Raw genomic sequence first — 21143 nt, 5'->3', positions numbered from 1 at the left:
CTCCTTTTGATCTCTTTTGAGATTTATTTATGGGTCTCAAAGCAAGGCCAATAAATGATCTTGTATAGCTAAACTGGAAGTGGTTTGTGGGTGTGCCTCCCACATACCTAACTTTTGGCTGTTTAATTTCTCAGGAAACTTGGTCCCAAGTTGTTGGGGTCTGGTCAGTGGCAGTTTTGGGGTATCAGGAAGCCTGAAGGCACAATCATGCCGCTTATGCACTTGCCCTGCAGGCACAGGTTGACCTGCTGGGAGGCACCATAGCCCCTGGTGTTGCTAGTTTAAGCTTTTCTGAGTTCTCATCAATCACTAGGAACCTTTTTAATTGTTTAAAGGTTGGGTTTGTAACTTGGTGCCTGGCACGCAAATAAAGTCAGGTAAGCAGAAATGCCTCTGTGTCAAATGGGCCCATGCGAGGGTCTCTGCGATCTGGCCTGTGCAGTCTGTGTGTAGTCAGCAGGCCGAGGCCATTGCTGCTCAGAGACTGTCCTCAGCCTGGATAAAATGTAGAAGTGAGTTCACACCGCTGGCTGCAAGGAGATACTGCATCACCAGAAGACACTCTCAGGAGAGTTGGAGCTTCTCAAACCCACCTAGAGACCACTCTGTTTTCTCTTGATCTATTGACATGATTTGAGCTTAAATTCCTGTAACATAATGTTAGGGCGCGGATCGTGATCTCCCTTTAACAACAAAGAGACTCCAGAGACTGCAAACAGCAAGCAATGTTTATTGTAAGACTGGCTAGCCAGGGTCAAGCCGCCAACACAGACACACAGGTCAGTTAGGTGAGGCAAGACCCCGAACTTCTTCAAAGGGGATCTTATATAGGCCTTCACTGGCCGTTACAGCAAAGCCCGCGCATTTCATAGCCAATAGATTTGTAACAACATATGCTTTCTTAACCAATCCAATTAAGGGTACATCACTTCTTAGCCTATAGTTTAAAGGTCAGCATTTTGCGTCGGTGCTTAGGAACTGACAGGTTTTTAAGGCAGTCCTGGGTCTTGCAACATGGGTCTTGTGAGAGACATCCAGTTATCTGGTCTGACCCCCACCCTTCGAGTACCTGTATCTGAATTCCTTGCTCAGGGGCAGAAAAAACAGTTATTTTGCAGTGCAGGCTCCTATAAAGCAATCTGAAAAAGCTTATCTAGACAGATAAGCATTTTTTTTTGTTGTTGTTCCTTGAAAAACAAGTGATTTTGCAATGCAGGTTCCTATTAAGCTAAGCTAAATTAATTCTGGTGGTAGTCCATTTTGGGCCTGTCCCTTACAATAAAATTAACCATCTTTCTTTTTTCTCCTTTTTCTGGGCTGTGGGGAGTACATTCGGCAATGGTCAGGGGTTATCCCTGGCTCTGCACTCAGCAATTTCTTCTGCTAGTGGTTCAGGGACCATATGGGATGCCAAGGATTGAACCTAGGTCCTCTGCAAGAAAGGCAAACACCCTACCCACTGAACTATCCCTCAAGGCTTATTGTTTTGTTCTTGTTATGGGATCACTTCCAGTGGTGCTCAGAGGTCACCAGAATTACACTCAGTGCGGGGGGCTGTGGGATAGTATGTAGTGCTAAGGATCGAATCTAGGACCTCACAACATGGGGTGGAGATGGGAGGGGGCAATGTGATTTATCACTGAGTTACACCTCCAATTTCTCAAATGAATCATTTTAAAACAAAGGATTCAATGGCATTTAGTACACTCCCCTCTAATTCCAAAACAATTTCCTTAAATAAAACAAATAAAATCCTGGGAGCTGGATTGATAGTACACCAAGTAGGGCACTTGCCTTGCATATAACTGATCCGGGTTCAATCCCCAGAGCCACATTTGTGATCCCTGTGCACAGAGCCAGGAGTAAGCCCTGGGCACAGCCATGTGTGGCCCTCCAAAACAACTACAAAAGCCTCTACCACCGCTGCTCCCTCCCAGCCTCTGCCCCTCTCCCTCTCCACAAACGCCCCATAGTTTGTTCTCTGTGGTTTTATGACCTTGAAGGTCTGGTTACACTGCTGTTTGAGGGTTAACCAATCCAGAGACATGAAGATGGATGGATAAAGGGTCTTATTGGCAATGAGCTGCAGGACAGGAGATGGAGGGCTCCTGTCCTCAGAGTCACAACTGTTTTACATAGTCAAAAGAAGAAATTTTGTTGTTGTTATTGGTAGGGGGGTGGTCACACCTAGAAGTTCTCAGGGGCAATTCCTGAGCTAAGCAGTGACCCCATAGCAGTGCTTGGAGGACCATACCTAGTGCCAGGAACTAAACTAGGGTTAGTCATATGCAAGGCAAGTGCCATACCTGCTATACTGTCTCCTCAGCCTCTAGATTATTTATTTATTTTGGGGTGGAAAGCACAGCTTTTATCTTTGCTTCTTGGTATCAGGTCAAGACAGGACTTGAGGACTAAAGTCATACTACAATGGGAACATGCTTGCCTTACATGTGGTCAACCCCGGTTCAAGCCCCAACACCACATTATGGTCCCATGAGCCTGCCAGGCGTGATGCTTGAATACAGAGCCAGGAGTAACCCCTAAGCACCGCTGGATGTGCCTCTTCCAAAAAACCAAACTTGGGCTTAATTCTCTAACTGAAGGCACCCACCATGCTTGTTGAAATGCAGCAGCACATGGGAGAAGGTTGATTGGGTTGACATGGGCAATTCTTGAGCTTGTCCAAGTGGGCAGCAGGATGAGATGGACCCCAGTCAAGACTCCTTCCTCTCAGTGCCTCCCAGCCCGGAGGGACCTAGCGAGCATGTCTCCTTGGTCAGTGCAGTGAGCTTAGTCAGTTCACTGACCCTTGGACACAGGAAACCCTGAACCCTGAGCCTCTGATTGAAGGAGAGAAAAGCTGGGAAGCAGGATACAGGGCAGGGAAGAGGCTGGAGGGGAGGACAATCAGTCCTCTAGTGGTTGATGGGAACCATGCACAGCCTGGCAGCTTCCTGGGCCCTGCATCCTTGCATTCCTGAAGCAACATGCCTACTTTCTTGGGCAGCTAACCCCAAAAAGGAAGGCTCTGACTGGGTATAGGATGAGGCTGCTTGAATTACCTCTCTCACTCTTTCTCTCTTTCTCTCTCTTCTTTCCTCTGTCTATGTCTCTGTCTCTGTCTCTGTCTCTGTCTCTCTCTCTCTCTCTCTCTCTCTCTCTCTCTCTGTTGGTGATGGTGGTGGTGTGAGGGGTTCCCAGCCCCCAGTGCCGGGATGCACGATGACTTCACCCCTTCCTCTCCAATGTGACAGAGTGGCCGGCAGCAATCAGATGAAGAAGAGGGGTTGTGTGCAATGACTTTACCACTCTGTGTGCTCCCAGAGGTTGTTCAGTCCAATGGGACTGGATGTCACGCAGGGTAGACTGTTAGGGGGAGGGTGGATGAGGGTGGAGGTGGGCTGCATGGGTGGGAAGTGTTGGCCTTCTATAGAAGAGTTAACTCTGGGATGTGGCCGAGCAAACATGCAGCCAATTGTGGGAACTGAGCAGCAGAGCTGGGTGACTACAAAGCTTCTGGGTTCTCCTGGGCACCGCTGATGGTGTGAGCAGGGACCTGGCAGCTGAGGGTGCCACCAGGGACCGTCCCAGCCTGCCAGGCCCTGCACCTTCTCAGGAGGCTTGTGCTAGACATCTACAAGTTCTCCCTTAGAGGTGAACCGAACAGTTGATTCATTCGCAATTTTCACAAAGGTCTGGGCCAGCCCCTACCGGGCCAGAGGTCCTCCCACAAACTCAGTGCCCTGCCTTTGTGCCCAACAGCACCTAGCGAGTAGCCACTTACCTGTCTGCCAAGTCTCCTGTACCCCACTGGGCGCTTTCTGTGACACCAACTGTCTTCAGATCGTGCACCTCTAAGCTGCCTCCAAGATTTCCCTCCTCTGGCACTGCTGGGCTCTCGGTGGCCTCCGGATGCTGGAGGAGCAGGAGCTGTCAGACCCAGCTCCCTCAGCCTCTCTCGGTGTAGAGCTCTGCCACTCTGATGCCAGCCAGCCTGCCATGTGAAAAGTAACACATGATCATAGGCCCCCAGTGAGAGCCTGGCACTGCCCTCCATAGCTCTGCTGGGGGGTGAGCATCCCAGGGGCCCAGCAGCTCCCTGACTTGCTCCCGTAGCCTGTATCTAGGGCACCCTTTAGTTCTGGGCATGCCACCGGCCTGGATTCAATCCCTGGTACCCAGTATGGTCCCCTGAACCTGCCAAGGAACTAGAGTTGTAGTCCGGCTTCCTAAGAGACTTCCCACAGTCAGTTGTCACCACTGTCCTCCGGGGTAACCATGTCACCTGGTGCGTTTTGGACTGATAGTCATTCTCCCCCAGGCTGATGGACGGAAGAACAGTTCACAGGCTGAGGGCTGGCAATGTCTTTAAGAAACCAAACAAACAGGGAAAGAAAAACTGCTCTATGGAATGAGTGGTGGGGTGGGGGTAGGGGGACCAGGAATAGTACATAGGACAAGTAGAACACTATGGAGAACTTTAGACATAAACACGGAAGACTGAGAGTGCCATGTGGAATTGGGTGTGGTGGCTGTTTTGATATTCTGTCTTTTTTTTTGAGGGGAGGAGGGGTCAGTCACAGGGGTGACCTGGCTCTGAATTCAGTAATTACTTCTTGGCGTTGCTCAGGGGATCATGTGGGATGCTGGATATCGAATCCAGGTTGCCCATGTGCAAACCAAATGCCCTACTGCTGTACTATCACTCCAGTCAATTTTGTATATGTATAAATAATTTTTTTCGATCTATATGTACTGATGCTAATGTGTACTCATATCTGTTAGCATACATAATCAGTATACAATATATTATGTATTTGCATTTTCAGACTAAGAAATTATTTATTTACATATAGTGTGCTATTGCTCCAATAGCACAGCGGTAGGGCGTTTGCCTTGCACACAACCAATATGACCGACCCGAGTTCGATTCCTCCGCCCCTCTCGGAGAGCCTGGCAAGCTACCGAGAGTATCTCGCCCGCATGGCAGAGCCTGGCAAGCTACCTGTGATGTATTCGATATGCCAAACACAGTAACAACAAAAGTCTCCAATGGAGACGTTACTGGGCCCGCTTGAGCAAATCGATGAACAACGGGAGGACAGTGACAGTGACATATAGTGTGTACATATATGTCTATTATGTCCATATTGTATTGCACCTTGCTTTTTCCACTTAGTATCTGCTGGCAAACATTCCATAAGTAGAAATCTCTCAGGCTTTGTAAAGCTGCATAGTACCGTATTGAGTGAATATTCCCTTGTTTGCCAACCAGTCCTCTAATGAAAGACTGTTAGGCTGTTCCTATTCTTTTAGGAACATTACGAATAACATTCTGATGAACTACCTGTGCTGGTGCTATTTTTTCTGTTTGTTCTTTTTGTTGTGGAGACCACCCCCAAAGGTGCTCAGGAATTACTCTGGGCTCTGCTCTATTCTGTGCTCAGGGATTACGGCTTCTGGTGGAGCTTGAAGGACCAACTGGGGATTTAGGGAACTTAACCCAGTCAGCTGTAAGGCAAGTGCCTAACTGATTGTATTATCTCTCCAGCCCATCGGTGTTGGGTGTTGAGTGAGAAAGTGGCTCTTCTGCAGCTCGAAGAGGTCAGTGCAGATGCTATTTTTGAGATGTCGCCCAAATGGTCCTGCAAAAGGGGTGTTTCAACTTGCAGTCCAGCTGGTAACATATAAAAGTGCCTGTTTCCTTACAGCCTCAACAATAGAGTGTGTCACCTGAGTCCAGCTATTGGATTTTTGCCCATCTGACAGGCGAGGGACTATATTTCAGGGCAGTTCTAATTGCCCTTCCTCCAACTCTGAATGAGACTGAGAATTTTTTCAAACTTGAAGAGACACTTATATCTTGCCTGCAAACTATTTGTTTAAATTCCTTGCCCAATATTTATTGGATTGTAATCTAATTTAAAAAAAATAATAATCTTAACCAAAGTCTTTATGCAAAGTCACTTTCCGTTGTATATTTTCACTTGTACCAGAGAGAAAATAAGAAACCAACAACAACAACAAAAAAACCCAAAATACTTCACTTGGCTCCCTGACCCCCAAACTTGCTCTAAACCAAAAGTTTGGTGAGTCCTTAAATTTGAACCTTACTTCCTATCAGCCCTTGGAGTTCACTGGGACTATTTAGCACCAAAGCATTGTTTTATTATTTTTCAAGTTCACGGCCAGTTGGTCAGTTCTGCTTGAACATGGTGTTCATTAAACAAAGGTGGGATTTTGAAACCCACATGTTCTGCTGGATCAGCCCTGAGCAAAGCTGCTTCCCGGCCAGGAGTGCGCTGCCCACTTGCCTTGCGTTCCAGCAGACGTCTCCAAGGAGCACACTGCGGGGACCGCAGGGGCGGTGGCGTCATCTCCAAACATAGTTCGCCTGCGGGGTGGGGATGCCCAATGCCTGCTGTCTTGGAGGCCAAGGACTTCCCCGGGGACGGTCAGCAGCTGTGAGAAGACATGGGTGTCCAGCAGGAGGGCAGGCCTGGCTTGCTGCTGTGTTCCTGCAGCTCCTCCAGAAGCCGACCAGATGGGGCTCATGGCACCATCTGAGCATCCTAAGACAACATGTGAGAACTCTGCATGGATTACCTCTGACCCCAGAACTAACTTCCTCACCCCCCACAAAGAGAGTATAAACAAATAGTCAGGGGCATGGCTCTGTGATGGAAGACAGGTCTCAAAAGTGGGAAGCCCTGGGTTCGAACCCCAGCATCAGAAACAACTAGATAGGGCTGGAGAAATAGGACAATGGGTGAGTCTTGTTTGCCCCTGCACCACATATGGTCCCCTGACTGCTTCCAGGAAAAATTCCTGAGCACAGGGCTAGGAGTAACCCAGAAGCACGGCCAGGTGTTGCTCCCCAAAAACAAACAAACAACCCCCCCCGAAAAAAAGATATGTTGTGTTCTACATATTCCATGCATCTTATATTCCAAACATCTATTCCATGGTTCGGTCCCCAGCATCCCATATAGCGTAATTTCTGAGTGCAGAGCCAGGAGTAACCTCTGAACATTGTTGGGTGTGAACCGAAAACAAAAGTAAAAAGAAAAGAAAATTACCTTGGTGAGTACCATGGCCGAATGTATGAGCACCACACCCTGATGCATACTTCTGGGAGGGCACCACTGCTGAGCCATGTATGTGTGTGAGCACCACAGCCATTGCAATGTCACATGACCGAAGAGCAAAGGGAAGGGAAAACACAAGTGTGGAACGACTTTCATTGGGCTTTTCCAAAAAATTATTAATCCCCAGCGGTGCCTATGATTCTATTCCTGCCCCCAAATAATTAATAGGGACCTTAGAAAGCCTCTCACCCTGATGAACAGTTTATAGAAAGAAGCAAGACCCAGGAATATATTATGCAATACCTTGAGAAAATAAGTAGAGGAACCCAGAATCAGGGGGATTAACAGACAGTGGACTTGAACTCCTGGAAAAAGCCGTGGAATGAGAGGCAGGCAGGGCAGGACGGCTGCTCTAGTTCAAGGGTTGCCAAACTATGACGTGCAGGCCAGCTGCCTGTGTTTGTAAACAGCCTGTTACTGGAACAGACTCAAGATGATCCAGCTGGGCTCCAATGACATAGTTGAAGATTGCGACAGGAGTGGGCGGCCCGCAAACCTATTTACCACGTGGCCCTTGGAAAGAAAAAAAAAGTGGATGTTGTAAAGTAAAGGAGACCACCAAAAGTGAGTGCTGGCCAGCCACTAAGCCAGACGCCATCAGACCGGCTGAAGTAGATCAAAAACCCATTTGGGGTGTGATTAAGACACCGGACAGGGTGGGACTGGCCAGAGGAGAGGGCACACACCAGCCGGCCTCACAGTTGTCCAGAGGAACCTTGGGATCCTGTTTACTGCAGGGCTTTTCGGGACTCCAGCTAGTTTTTGGGGGGGGGTGAAAATGAGGTGCAGGCAGACTGCAGGGGGCTCCCTGAGCTGCTGGAGGCCTAGGCAACTGGACTGGGTATCTGAGGGGAAAAAAAGAAGAAAAAAAAATCACACAGAGAAGGAGCTCAGGGCGAGGGGGTTCCCTCTGAGCTTTGGTTAAATACTGAGAAGTGCAGGGTGGGCAGGAAGCCCCAGAAGCTTAATGAAAGAACAAGACCAAGGAACAAAGGTGACCAGGACCTGGGAAGGGAGCTCCTACTGGGGTCATGCAGGCTTGGGAGCTGCTGGACTTGGACCAAGCAGAGCAGTAGGGCCACCGCGGTCACCTGCCTTGAGTGCTTGAGGCCTTGAGTGTGATCTCGGCACTGTCACTGTGTCCTGGCACCGCAAGAGTGGCCTCAGTGGTGTGTACCACAACCTAGTATGTGAGACCACTGATCACCCCACAAACTAGGGTTCAAGCACTGGGCATCGAAATAACAGAACAGCAGCAATGACAGAAGGGCAGGAGGAGAAGAAAAGGAGGTATTCGGAGGGGGTTGTACACCAATTTCAAGAGGTATTAGAGTTTATCACAAAATATCACAAAACTATAATCATGGAGACACAGATATATCGGCATGGAACAATTGACTGGAATAGAGTATAAAAGTAGATTCGTGAGAGATGCTTAATTGATTTTGTTATCCCATAAAGGTGCCAAGATAATTCGATGGGGGGAAAACAGACTTTCAACATGTGGTACTAGAGCAACTAAGATACTTATAGAGAAAAAAAATAACACCTATCTTACATTAGCTATGAATGAATGAATTATGGAGCTATGTGAAAATCACAACCAACTATAATAACATAAACAAAAAATATTGGTAATACATAAACCTGGCCAAGAACTCATATGTATAAGTGGGAAAAAATTCAGTTTTTAAAAAGGTAAATATTTGAACAGGCACATGAAATAAAGATTATATATATGTACATATATATTATAATATCCAGAAGGAGGTACTCTGTCTTTCTTTATCTGGAACACACAAATGAAAGGCATATTGTGATCACCACATACCCAGTAAAAAGGGGGAAAGTTAAAAGATGGATCATATCAGGAATTGATGGGGATGTAGAGAAGCAAATATTCTTCTGCTAAGAGTGAACTATTAAAAACACTTTGAAAAATAGTTGGGGCTGGAGCGATAGCACAGCGGTAGGGCGTTTGCCTTACAAACGGCCAACATGGCCGACCCAAGTTCGATTCCTCCACCCCTCTCGGAGAACCCGGCAAGCCACTGAGAGTATTTCGCCCGCACTGGCAAGCTACCCGTGATGTATTCAATATGCCAAACACAGTAACAACAAAGTCTCCAATGGAGACGTTACTGGGCCCGCTCGAGCAAATCGATGAACAACGGTAGGACTGTGACTGTGACTGTGAAAAATAGTTGGCGAGTTTCTTATAAAAATTAAGCACAATAAAAGAAAAAAAGGTGGCGGGGCAGGAAAAATTGAAAAATAAAATTAAGCATAACTTACATTTGCTTAATTATTTCAATGAGGAATGGGAGCATGTTCACAAAATGAATATGAGTGTTCTTAGCTGCTTTAATCAAAATAGTTTCAAGCCAGAAGCAACTCAGATCCATCAGTAGGTAAACAAATAAACAAACCAGCATTTCGTAAAATAGAATATTGCTTAGCAACAAAAAGGAATAAATTACTTGTGTGTAACAACATAAATGAATCTCAAAAATATTATGCCAAACAAAGGAAGCCAGACACAAAATAGAGGTGTCATTTGATTTATGACTGGTAAAATTATCTCTAGTGATAAAAATCAGATCAGTGGCTGCCCAGGGCAGTAGGTGAAAGGGTGAGTGGTTGCAAAGGTGGCGCAAGAGAATTTAAAATTCCTTTGCTTTATTCAAGTTAGAGAGACTTCTTTTTCCATTCTTTCAGGGTGGCCATACCCGAGATGCTTATGGGCTACACCAACCTACTTGGAGGTCACTCTCAAGTGTTCAAAGGACACACAGTGCTGAAGATCGAACCCAGGCCTCCCACTTGCAAAGTTTATGAGCTATCTCAAAGCCCTGTGAGAAATCTTCTGTGGTCCATGAGGAAACATATATATATATATATATATATATATATATATATATGTATATATATATTTGTTTTGTTTTTTTCTTTTTGGGTCACACCCGGCAATGCTCAGGGGTTACTCCTGGCTCATGCACTCAGGAATTACTCCTGACGGTGCTCGGGGGACCATATGGCATGCTGGGAATTGAACTTGGATGGGCCATGTTGGCTGCGTGCAAGGCAAACGCCCTACCCGCTGTGCTATCACTCCAGCCCCCCTCTTTTTTTTATCTTTTAGTTGGAGTTGTTGTTGTCAGGATATATATATAGAGAGAGACTCATAAAACCATACATTTGATGCAGAAAAGTTGACACTGGTGGTGGGATTGGTGTTGGGAACATTAAATGCCTGAAACTCTATTATGAACAACTTTGGAAATCCTGGTGACTTAAAAAATAAAAATGTTTTAGGGCTGGAGTGATAGTAGAGCTGGTAGGATGTTTGCCTTGCACGTGGTCACCAGGGCTCGATTCCCAGTACCACATATGGTCTCATGAACCCCACCAGGAGTCATCCCTGAGTACAGAGCCAGGAGGAAGCCCTAAGCACTTCTGGGTGTGGCCCAAAAACAACTTTTTTCTTTTTTTTTTTTTTTACGTTTTGGGTCACACCTGGCGATGCACAGGAGTTACTTCTGGCTCATGCACTCAGGAATCAATCCTGACGGTGCTCAGGGGGCCATATGGGATGCTGGGAATCAAACCCGGGTTGGCCGCATGCAAGGCAAATGCCCTACCTGCTCTGCTCCAGCCCCCAACAAAATAATTTTTAAGTATTCTTAAATGAGTCACATTTAATTTTTACTTCAGTAAAATTGTAATAGATTTAAGAGAAATAATAATGATATGCAATGTACATGTCCCAATTGGAGCCACATTTGATAAAAAGAAGGAAATAAGAGCTATAAAAGGGCCAGATAGATAGTACAATGGGCAGGGTGCTTCCTTTGCACCTGGTTGACCCTGGTTAGATTCCTGACACCCCATATGTTCCCTAAGTACTGCCAGGAGTGATCTCTGAGCACAGAGGCAGGAGAAAGCCCTGAGCACCACCAGGTGTGGTCCACGCCCCACCCACACCAATGCTATAAAAGCTATTCTTAGGATGTCTGGGAAACTTTGGATTTGGCCTAGCTATAGGACTGTTAATCACCTCAGGTCTGTCAATATTACTGTGATTGGGTAGAAGCTGGTACTTAGTCCCAGGACTTGTGGCTTGGAGTATGCTTTTGTTTGTTTTGGAGCCACACCCAGAATGTTCAGGGGTTACTTCTGACTCTGACCTCAGGAATCAGCCCTAGCAGTGCTTGGGGGCCCTCTGGGGCCCAGGGATTGAACCTGATTTGGCCATATGCAAGGCAAGTGCCCTACCGGCTGTCCTATCGCTCTGGCCCCAACCTGGAGTATTTAGAACTGAAATGTCTGCATCTTTTTTTATTCCCCACCGTTGACCCAAAGAACATAGACACCCCCACACAAAGATGAAACAACTCTGGCAGCTCTCAGTAATTGTTGAAGATGGAATATATGTAGGTTTTCGTGGACTGCTTAACTTTACTCACCTTTCAACATTTCCCACCAACTTCCTGTCACAATAACAACTGGTGGGAGAAAAGGTCATGTTGAGGTGTAAGGTTTATCCAGAACGCTGCCCACTCTGCCTCAGAAGAGGACCCGCGAAACCCCGGGGAGAGTCCCACCTTTCTCCAGAGTCTTCCAAATACTGATGAGTGGAACAAAGAACACCAGGGATATCTGTTACAGTCCTGCTGCTCTTCGGACTCCCCTGGCTGCCAGTGAGGCTGGGGGTGATGGCAGGAATGCGATGCAGAGACACGTCTCTGTGCCCCCACAGTAGAAGGGAAGGACCTGGTTTACTCATTATCCATCACATGCTGCTGAATGTGCCCTGAGCCAGCATTGGGTGCAGTCAGGCTGAATTCTGCCAGCCCAGCTGAAAGTCTAGAGCAAAGGCATGGGGAAAGCACGTATCAGATCCTCTGCCAGCGTCGCCTGGTATCCTCCAGCCCCTCAGAACAGGCAACACATTGTTTTTCATTGAAATGTCTCCCTGCAACCTCATATTCACTGGTATCTCACACAGGCCTCAGAGCCTTGGGTGGATGAGGTGTGGGAGAGGATTCAAGAAGGTGAGAGAGCTGGACACCTCCTGCAACATGCCCTTTCCACAAAGGGGGTGCAATCAATTGAGTGCCGAGTCTGAGCTGAGACCAGGACAGGCAGGCAGGCCCCTGGCACAGGAGAGAGGGTGGTTCAAGAGGAATCAGGGAGTCAGGTTGGTGTGAAAGGTGTGAGATGTTGCAGAAGTGTCCCCTCAAGATAAGGTTGGCAAAAAATAAAAAATCACTGAATGGAGCTTGGGCATGAGGGCCAGAGGGATTTCCTGGGGACTTCAAGATTGCATGGGAAAGTAAGAAACTGAGGCCTAGGGGTAAGGTGTGGGGTGCAATGCAATGGTGACTGGAGAAGAGGGAGGGAGCAAGAGAGGCAAGCAGGGACTTTAGTGTGGGGAGACTGGAGAGGTGAGGAAGGAGATTACAGGATGGTTAAGAGCAACAGCAGGTTATCTGAGACTGGTCTGAGATCAAGGAAAGAAAAGAGCTTGGCAAATTTCTGAGATGCGCTCATGTCCTGGAGAAGATACTAGGGCCACCCAGTCCGTTTACCCACTGCACTTCCTGCCTCTCCGGGGAAGAGAGACTATTGCTAATGACACTGTCCTGCATATTTGGAAGTTGCTAAGAGAGTAGCTCATAAAAGGTCTCATCACAAGGGAAACATTTTGTAATTATGCATGGTGACAGATGTTAGCTAGACTTAGTGTGACCGTTTTGCAATATATACAAATATTGAATCATTATGTTGTATAACTGAGACGAGTTATGTGGCAATTACACCTCAATAAAAAAAAAAGAAGAAGAAAGAACAGAAAACACAGACCTCATTTAACAGAAAACATGAACCTCATTAAACAGAAGACACGAACCTCATTTTATGTGTTGATGTAGCTAGAGGTTTAGTTTAGATAGTGCATTCAGGAAGATAGTTTGAGGGGGGAAGGGGGAATGGGCAGATAGCTGAGAAGCCCATGCTGATGAGCAAAGTCAAACTATGAAGAAGTGATGAAGTCACCTGGAGCTGGGTGAGACAGAGCTGTCCATACATGGCCGAGATGTGGGTTCGATTCTTCCACCCCATATTGCACTGTGCCTTCCCCCAAAATTGTCTCTGCCCATTGCAGCACCATAATCAGTGTGTGCCAATACCTCAGCTAGACATAGAATAACAAGAGGGAAAACAAACTCTACTAAAGATCTACCAAGAGCGGGATACTTCATTCGTACTCACAGACCCATCCAAGCAGACTGGAGCAGGCCAGGGGCTTAACTTTCCTTTCGGGTCTCTTTAGTTCATTCATGGTGCTTTCTTGCACCTCTAGGTAATGCCACATGGTTTGTAGCCAATAGAGTTAACGCATGCATTTACTTTTTTTTTTTTCACATTTGCTTTCAGAGCAATTCTAACTTGACTTGGAACCATTCTTGCTGGGAAGAGACTAGCCAGGAACAGTCTTGGAAATGCTGATTGTCTTCCTGTGCACAAAGCATTTTATGTATGTGATACAAATACAATTATGAGTAAGAGATTCACCTCTGAGGATAAACAGAGATGTGTAACAGCCATGGAGTGGGCTGCCCACAGAGCTTGCCTGGGTTTGAAGGCAGGTGTCCAAGCTTGGGGTGAGAGGTGGTGAGTACCTTGAGGGATGGTGCCATAGAGGAGATAGCAAGCTGGGCTTGTACCATCCATAGATGGTGAAATTAGGGGCCAAGAGCCCTCAGAAAGCTCTTGTCACTCTTGTGACCATTTGTCATCCGGAAATCCCTGGGATGCTGCTATAGGCATTGTATAAACAATTTTATCAATATTTGAGGGTGTTAAAGGACTTCCTCCCAGAAATATACAAATTGGGAAATAAACATTACCTTCTAAGAATTAAGCCTGAACTCCACACAGATTGGATGGGACAAAGAGAAGCAAATTTGCCAAAGGAGAACAGCTGGTTCCTGGAAGTGCCCAGAGCACAGGAGGCAACCACAGAGTTGCTCCTTCTGCTGAAAGGTGCCCACCCCTAGCCCCCATATCATTTCTAACTTCCAAAATGCTAGCAACCATTGGAGATTCAGTTCAAATGCTTCCTCTCTGTCCAACTAATCATTTCTTTCACAGTGCTCTAAAATCATGTTTTAACTTGGCTGCCATTCAGAGTCTATTCTGTCTGGGCGTAGAGTTTGTGGTTTCTGATAAATCCTTCTTTGACGGTGTTTCAAGGAGGTCAATAAATGCCAAACGAAAGAATGTGTGAATGGGGGGTTATACAGATAACAAGGTGATGAAGGCCCTGGCCTTGCACACAGTGAGCGTGGTTCCATCCCTAGGACTGAATATGGTTTCCTGAGCACCCCCAAGAACGATGTCCGAGCACTTACACCCTATGCATCTCTCTAGCCCCAAAGAGGTTATCATTGCTACCTTCTTGTGATAGTTTCGGGTTCCCTCAAAACTGCGAAACCCTGACCGGGTGGCTGAGCAAATTGGAGATGCTTTTTCTCTCACAAAACTTGCAAGCGGTCAGCCGCTTAGAGCTGCCGAACTGTCTCAGCTCCACAAGGCTGCCCTACAACCAAGACCCAGGGTCAAAACCAGTCTGTATTGTTGCATCCCCATCCTCAGTATGAAGCTTTGTCGTGCAGTCTTGGCTGAAGAAATGCATGTATTTCTATGCCGGGATTGAACCCTGGTCCTCCACAAGCAAGGTTGAAAACACTCCCGCTGAGTCCCAGTCCTATTTCACAGTCTTTGGGGACGGCCCCCTGGCTTGCTGTTGTGTCTGCACTACGGTGCTTTAGTTGCTCTTTCAATCAAGCCTTCGTTCTCTGCTAGTATGGCTAGATCCCCATCCCTGGCCTGTTTTCAGTGTACAGGTCAGTGGCATCAAGGACACTTACTTCAGGAGTGTTTGGAAACTTTTTGTTATGCAATAGCACCACTATCCCTGTTCATCAATGTTGCCCATTTCCCTTGCGAGTGAGATCCATTACGTTTAGCGCCTGCCCTGTGGAACAGCTTGCACCATCATCTCCTATGTCGCTCAGCTTTCCATGTGCATTTGGGCATTCACAGCCAGTGAGTGTCTCTCAGAGCACACACTCCCGTGAGCGTCGAGGAAGCTGTTCTGCACTTTGCAGACAGTGAAGCACATGGGGGTGAGGTGGGGGGCTTCCAGTCTGTGCCTTGACAACATTTCCAGGGTTGGGGTGCAGATCCCAACTTTCCACAAGAGTGGTGGCAAAGCAACGGTGTGTGAAGACAACAGGAGGTGGGGAAACAACGGGCCTCCCTAGCTCTGTCTGGTGAAGCGCCTTGTGAGCCCCTGAAGAGATGGGCGGGGGATCAGTAAGAGTTACTCTGGGGTTCCCCAACGTGAAATGTCAGCATGTGTCAGATTTTGCGTGTTTTCCTTTTAACTTGGAAAAGAGGCCACACTCTTCTGGAGAGCACTAGCTTGGGCGCAGAAGCCTTGAGTCATCTGGTGTAGACTCCCCCCTTGGCAATGAAGGCAGAAGCAGCAGCAGTGGCAGCACCAGACGGAAGCATCTGGAAAGAGTCTCTGTGAAGATCTGAAATTGGCCATGGTGGTTTTGAAGGAAGAAGCTACTGAAAATCAGTTTTCTCAACACACAGCCAGTGTCCTTGACTGATTCAGGGCTTCTGGGTGCTTGAGTTTGGCCCCCGCATAACAAAGGGACGCCTTATCTCTATCACAGTCTTCCTCCTGCAGCCTGAAGGCCTCCATCTTTCAGTGGCCTTGTGTCCAAGAATCAGATCCCCCTTATCAGAGTTTCAGAATCTGCCCCACACAGGTTCCCAGGCTCTTCCTGTGAGCATCCACATTCCTGTGATTTCTCTGCATTGGTTCCTCATTCTTATCTCAGCACCAACCAATCCCATTCTGGAGACAGTTTTTCTGTCTGTCCTGGGCAAAAACTGTGGCTGCCCACCACACACCTGCTGCCCCCTCCCCCACCTCCCATCATTTATAGAAAGTCTGCCTGAGATCAGATGTCCACTTCAGTCAAGAGGAGGTAGGCGGGGCCCCTTGTCCAGGAGGGCCCCTGCCTTCCATAGTCTGCCGGGGTTTCTCTGAGGAGGGTTAGGAGTTGGCCTGGCAATGATTAACCTCTCTAGTGAAAAGTGTAAGCGCATGAATGACTCCTAAGGAGGGAAGGGGTGGAGGTACTGTGAGTACAAGTACAGCCACCGGATGATGTAGTAGCAAGAGCCATAATAGGAGACAAGACACCTGATTTCCACCCCTGAGTGATAATAGACTCTCAAACAATTTTTCTTTATTATTATTTTCTTGAAGTGCCATAAGATACAGACACAAAGTTGTTCATGATTGGTTTCAGTTCCTGTCCAGAGTGATCATTTCCAGCTATCACTGTTATAGTGGTCCCTTCTCTATCTTAACTGCCCTCTCCCAAACTTGTGGCAAGCTTCCAACCATCTTTCTGGCCCTGTTTCTACCATCCTTGGGTATCAGTCTCATACTGTGCTGGCTTTTTATATCCCATAAATAAGTGCAATCATTCTATGTTTGTCCCTCTCCCTCTGACTCATTTCACTCAGCATGATATTCCCCATGCCTCCCACTTGTATACAAATTTCATGACTTCATTTCCCCTGGTCACTGCATAGTATTCTATTGTGGAGATGTATTGTTAGTTTCTTTATCCAGTCAATTGTTCTCCGGCACTCAGATTGTTGAACAATTTTTCTTTTCGAGGCTCAATTTCTCCATCTGTAAAATGAAGGTGTGAGATGAAGCTTGCTCCCTTCACTTTTGTTTCGAACTTTTATTGTAGAGGGTAGTTACTTGCAACCACATGAATATGGAAGATCTTTATCTGTGAATTAGGATTCATATTAGATGTGAGTGCTTTATAGGATATGAGTGTTGCTTTGTGTGGGTTTTGAATTGCCATGCATGCTGTAGTACCAGAGACTTCATCTGAATCCTAACTGTGTTTTACTCCACATCATTTGAAAAACAGCTCATGGTGCTGGATGTTCGACTCTGAGGCTATGTCCATAGTGACATTGCTTAAGAGTACAGGATGCTGCATTACCCTGTACTTGCTTTTTATCAAATTTTCCTTTGGAGGTTTCTCCTAAGTGATGATGGTGATCAAACCTGGATTAAGTGCATTCAGGGTATGCTACTTAGCCCCTGTGCTAGCTCTCTGGTCTCTGTTTCTAGCTGATTAAAATTAAATTGTTGGTGAGATTTCTTGAGTTAGACAACAAAGAAGAAACATCAGTAACTGCCCCAAAATTATACAACATGGATCTGTATGAAGGAGACAAAACTGATTAACAGATAGAACACAGTAAAGAGGAAGAAACGGAAAGTAATGAGTGGCCAGAGCAGTTATAAATACACTTTTCTCTGGTGGGAGATAGTGGGGATATTCCCAAGCAATACTGACACTTGCCCTACCAGTCCAGCCAGGGTCTAGCAATATGATGATGCTGCTTGGTGATGCTGGGCTTGGTCTATGAGGTACTAGCAATCAAACTCAGGTCCTTGCCCCTTGACTCCTGATAGATCTCTCTGGATCATGAATGCATCTGTTTTGGGGGCGGGGTGCCACACCTTGTGGTGCTCAGAGCTTCCTTCTGGTTCTGTGCTCAGGGATCATTCCTGGCCGACTCAGGGGACCATATGGAATGCTGGGATCAAACCCAAGTTGGCCATGTACAAGGCAAACGCTGTACTATGCTCTGACCCACGAATACATCTTTTCACCTCCTATGAATCCTTCCCCAAACTTTCTGCAGTCCCAAGAATTTTTACAGTGTGTGTGTGCGTGCGTGTGTGCGTGCGTGTGTGTGTGTGTGTGTGTGTGGCCACTTTTTCCAGGGAAAACAGCAAGAAGCCAAGCTGGGATCCAGCTCCTCTTTCACCAGGCACAGGAAAACATGGCAGCCTTCAGACCTAGCCCAGAGATCCACCACAGACAGCGCGGGTGCCGGCAGGCTCTGACGCCTCTCCCGTGCGCCAGCGCCTGTGGCCCCGGGGAGGCGGCCCGCCCAGCGCGTTCCTGCGGTTATTAGCGTCCTTAGCAGAGCAGCGTCTGGGGCTGAGCTGCTCTCTTGGTGGCATTGAGGCTGGCGGAGCCATATGGAGCCTGGGAACGGCTGCGGGTGGGGAGCAGCTGTGGGGATCAGGCCCTCATGTCGCTGCCTGCTTCCTCCTGGGAGCATGGATTCCATTTCAGGCTGCAGCCACTCGCGCTGGGTGGTCGCTTCTTCCCGCCCGCCCACAGCCGAGCCACAGAGAACTACCCAGAAGGTTGAGGGGAAGCAGCTCCCCGCAGGGGAAGCCGACCTGGCTGAGCGGCTCCTCTCTCTCCCCGTTTCTTTGTTTTGTGGAACGACACCACACCTGGTGGCACTCAGGGTTTGCTCCTGGCACTGTGCTCAGGGATCACTCCTGGCAGCTTCTCAGGGCACCATTTGGGTCGCCAAGAATTGAATCCGGACTGATGGAATGCTAGTCAAGGGCTTTAAGAACTATCTCTCTGACCCCAGATAAAAATTAAAAAAAAAAAATTTGGTGCTGTTATTGCTTTTAGTTTTGAGCCACACCCCAAGGGTGGTGTCCAGGGATGATTTCTGTCTCTGGGCTTAGAACTGAGCCCTGGGGGTGCTGGGGAGCGTCTGCAAGGCAAGCGCTTATCCTCCCGGTCTGCCTCGTCAGTGCTCCCTTGTTCCAGTCTCAGCAGGACAGATCTTGGTCTCCATGCAGCAGGCAAGCTCTCTCAAAGCTCTCTCTGGACTGGAGAACCTGTGAGAGTGGTGGAGTGACATGTTTCCTCAGCTAAATTTTTTACAGAGACACATCTTGACTCTATTTGAGGCCTTAAGTATCAGTGTTTGTGAAGATGCAAAGCAAACAAAACGCAGAGTCGGCAAAGGCTGTCAGTGCCCCGCCCCAGGGTCGGGCAGGCAAGCCCACCCTTCCAGCGGCTCCTGCACAGCTTGGCGGGCCCTGTGGGGAGGTGTGGTTCTTCCTGGAGAAAAGATCACTGGGTCTAAGGACTAGGAACACACCAAAGGTAAATGTCCTTGGGTGTGGTAGGTTGTAGGTTGAATTCTAGAAGCTTCTCTTTGGCCTTCAGGCTTGGAGGTAGATAATCCTCAGTCCCCAGGCAAGGCCTTTGGCTGGGGTGGGGGTGGGGTGCTAACCTCCTCCAGACCTATCAAAGACTCAGGTCCCCAAGTATCCAAGGAGAAAGTTTAAAGAAACATAATCAACTAAAATAAAATGTATTCCCAGTCTATTCTTAGAGCTTTTCCTAGAGCTTCACATGCTCTGTGCTCTTCTAGTACTACTTTCTCAGATCCCTAGAAATAGACTGTTTTCTCTCTCTCTCTCTCTCTCTCTCTCTCTCTTTCTGGTTTTGGGGCACCCCCTAGCTGGACTCAGGGGCCAACCCCTGGCTTGGGGGGTTGCTGTTGGCAGTGTTTGAGAGGCCATGTGATGCTGGGGATTAAACCTGGGCCTCCCTTATGCATAGCATGTGCTTCAGCCCAGTGGGCTCTCTTCCAGCCCTATTATTTGCCTTTTTAAAGGAACACAAATAAAGAAACCGAGGCTCAGAAAAGGTAAGCAGCTGACTCAGCATCAGTGCTGACAATTGGTGGAGACAGGATCTGAGCGCAGGAAAGACTCTTAACAACTCTCTCTGTGATCACACGCACACATACACACTCATACACTGTGGTATAGACAGTCCCCCTTTGCCGTATAGAGATGATCTGCATGTCCCTCTCCTTGCTTTTGATCACTACAAAAAAAGCATGGTGGGCACTTGTCTTAGTTCTTGAACCTGGGACACAGTTCAATTGGTAAAGCACACTCCCCACTCCCAGCACTACTGGGTAGGAGCACCCTGGAGCACCGCTGGGCTGTGGATCCCAATTCCAGGCATCATCAAGCCACATGGCTGTCGGGGCAGTAGAGAGAGCAGAAGGAGGAGGAGGGAGAGATAGCTGATCTGGAGCCCGAGAATGGTTTGAGGTCTTCTGAAGACAAGTGTGGGGAGAAGGAATGCAAATGATGGCAAGAGGCAGACAGTAACCTTTGGCCAGAGAACAGGACCCCCTGCAAAGAGCCTGGGAACAAATCTGCTCACAGAGCCTCCCTCTAGACAGTCAGCTGCTCCGTGAGCGTCACTGCTGGCCTCTGTCTTCCCGCTGCAACCCAAGACGGATGAACACGCACACAAAAGTTCCTGTGCAGAAAGAAGCTACTGTCCCTGCTGACCCAGCCTGCTCAGAGCCCCAGGCCCGGGCACTGGGGAGACTCTGGCTGTGACCTAAATTCTAGCCCCATACCAGGAACACACAATTCAGTGAGGGAGAAACAATTCTGCGCCCCCACCTCCATCCCACGAACAACCACAGAGACTGTGATAGATCAGCCCCCACCCCTGGGCAGACAACCTGGCAGGAGAACAGAGAGGCGGTGTGAGGAGTGGGAGTCCTGGTGGGGCTACTGACTCTGTAGCTAGTGCTGGGACTTCCTTGCAGGAGTCATTCAAAAACCTTTAGCAAAATAAGATTTCCTGCTGCATGACTGCGGGTTCAGATGACCTACTTTTCTGTTTCTGAGCTCAATCATTTATGAGACTAAGGTGCTGAGCTTGCCAGACAGTAGGAAGCACAAGCAAGTGCCAGGTCCAAGTGGCACAAGTCACGCAATAGCAGCCCTCCTCCAGAGAGCCTGCCTGCCTGCTCTCTCTCTCTCTCTCTCTCTCTCTCTCTCTCTCTCTCTCTCCTCTCTCTCTCTCTCTCTCTCTCTTTTCTTCCTTTCTCTTTTTTTCCTTCCACCCTTCCCCTCTCTTTCCTTCCATTCTTTCCCTCTCTCCCTCTCTTCCTTCCTTCCTTCCTTCCTTTTTTCTTTCACCCTTTCCCTTCTTTCTCCTTCCTTCCTTCCTT

This window comes from Sorex fumeus, unplaced genomic scaffold (genome assembly GCF_029834395.1).
Source record: "Sorex fumeus unplaced genomic scaffold, SorFum_2.1 ptg000018l, whole genome shotgun sequence".
Taxonomy (NCBI): domain Eukaryota; kingdom Metazoa; phylum Chordata; class Mammalia; order Eulipotyphla; family Soricidae; genus Sorex; species Sorex fumeus.
The sequence above is the reverse complement of the archived record's forward strand: the minus strand, read 5'-3'. Positions refer to the sequence as shown.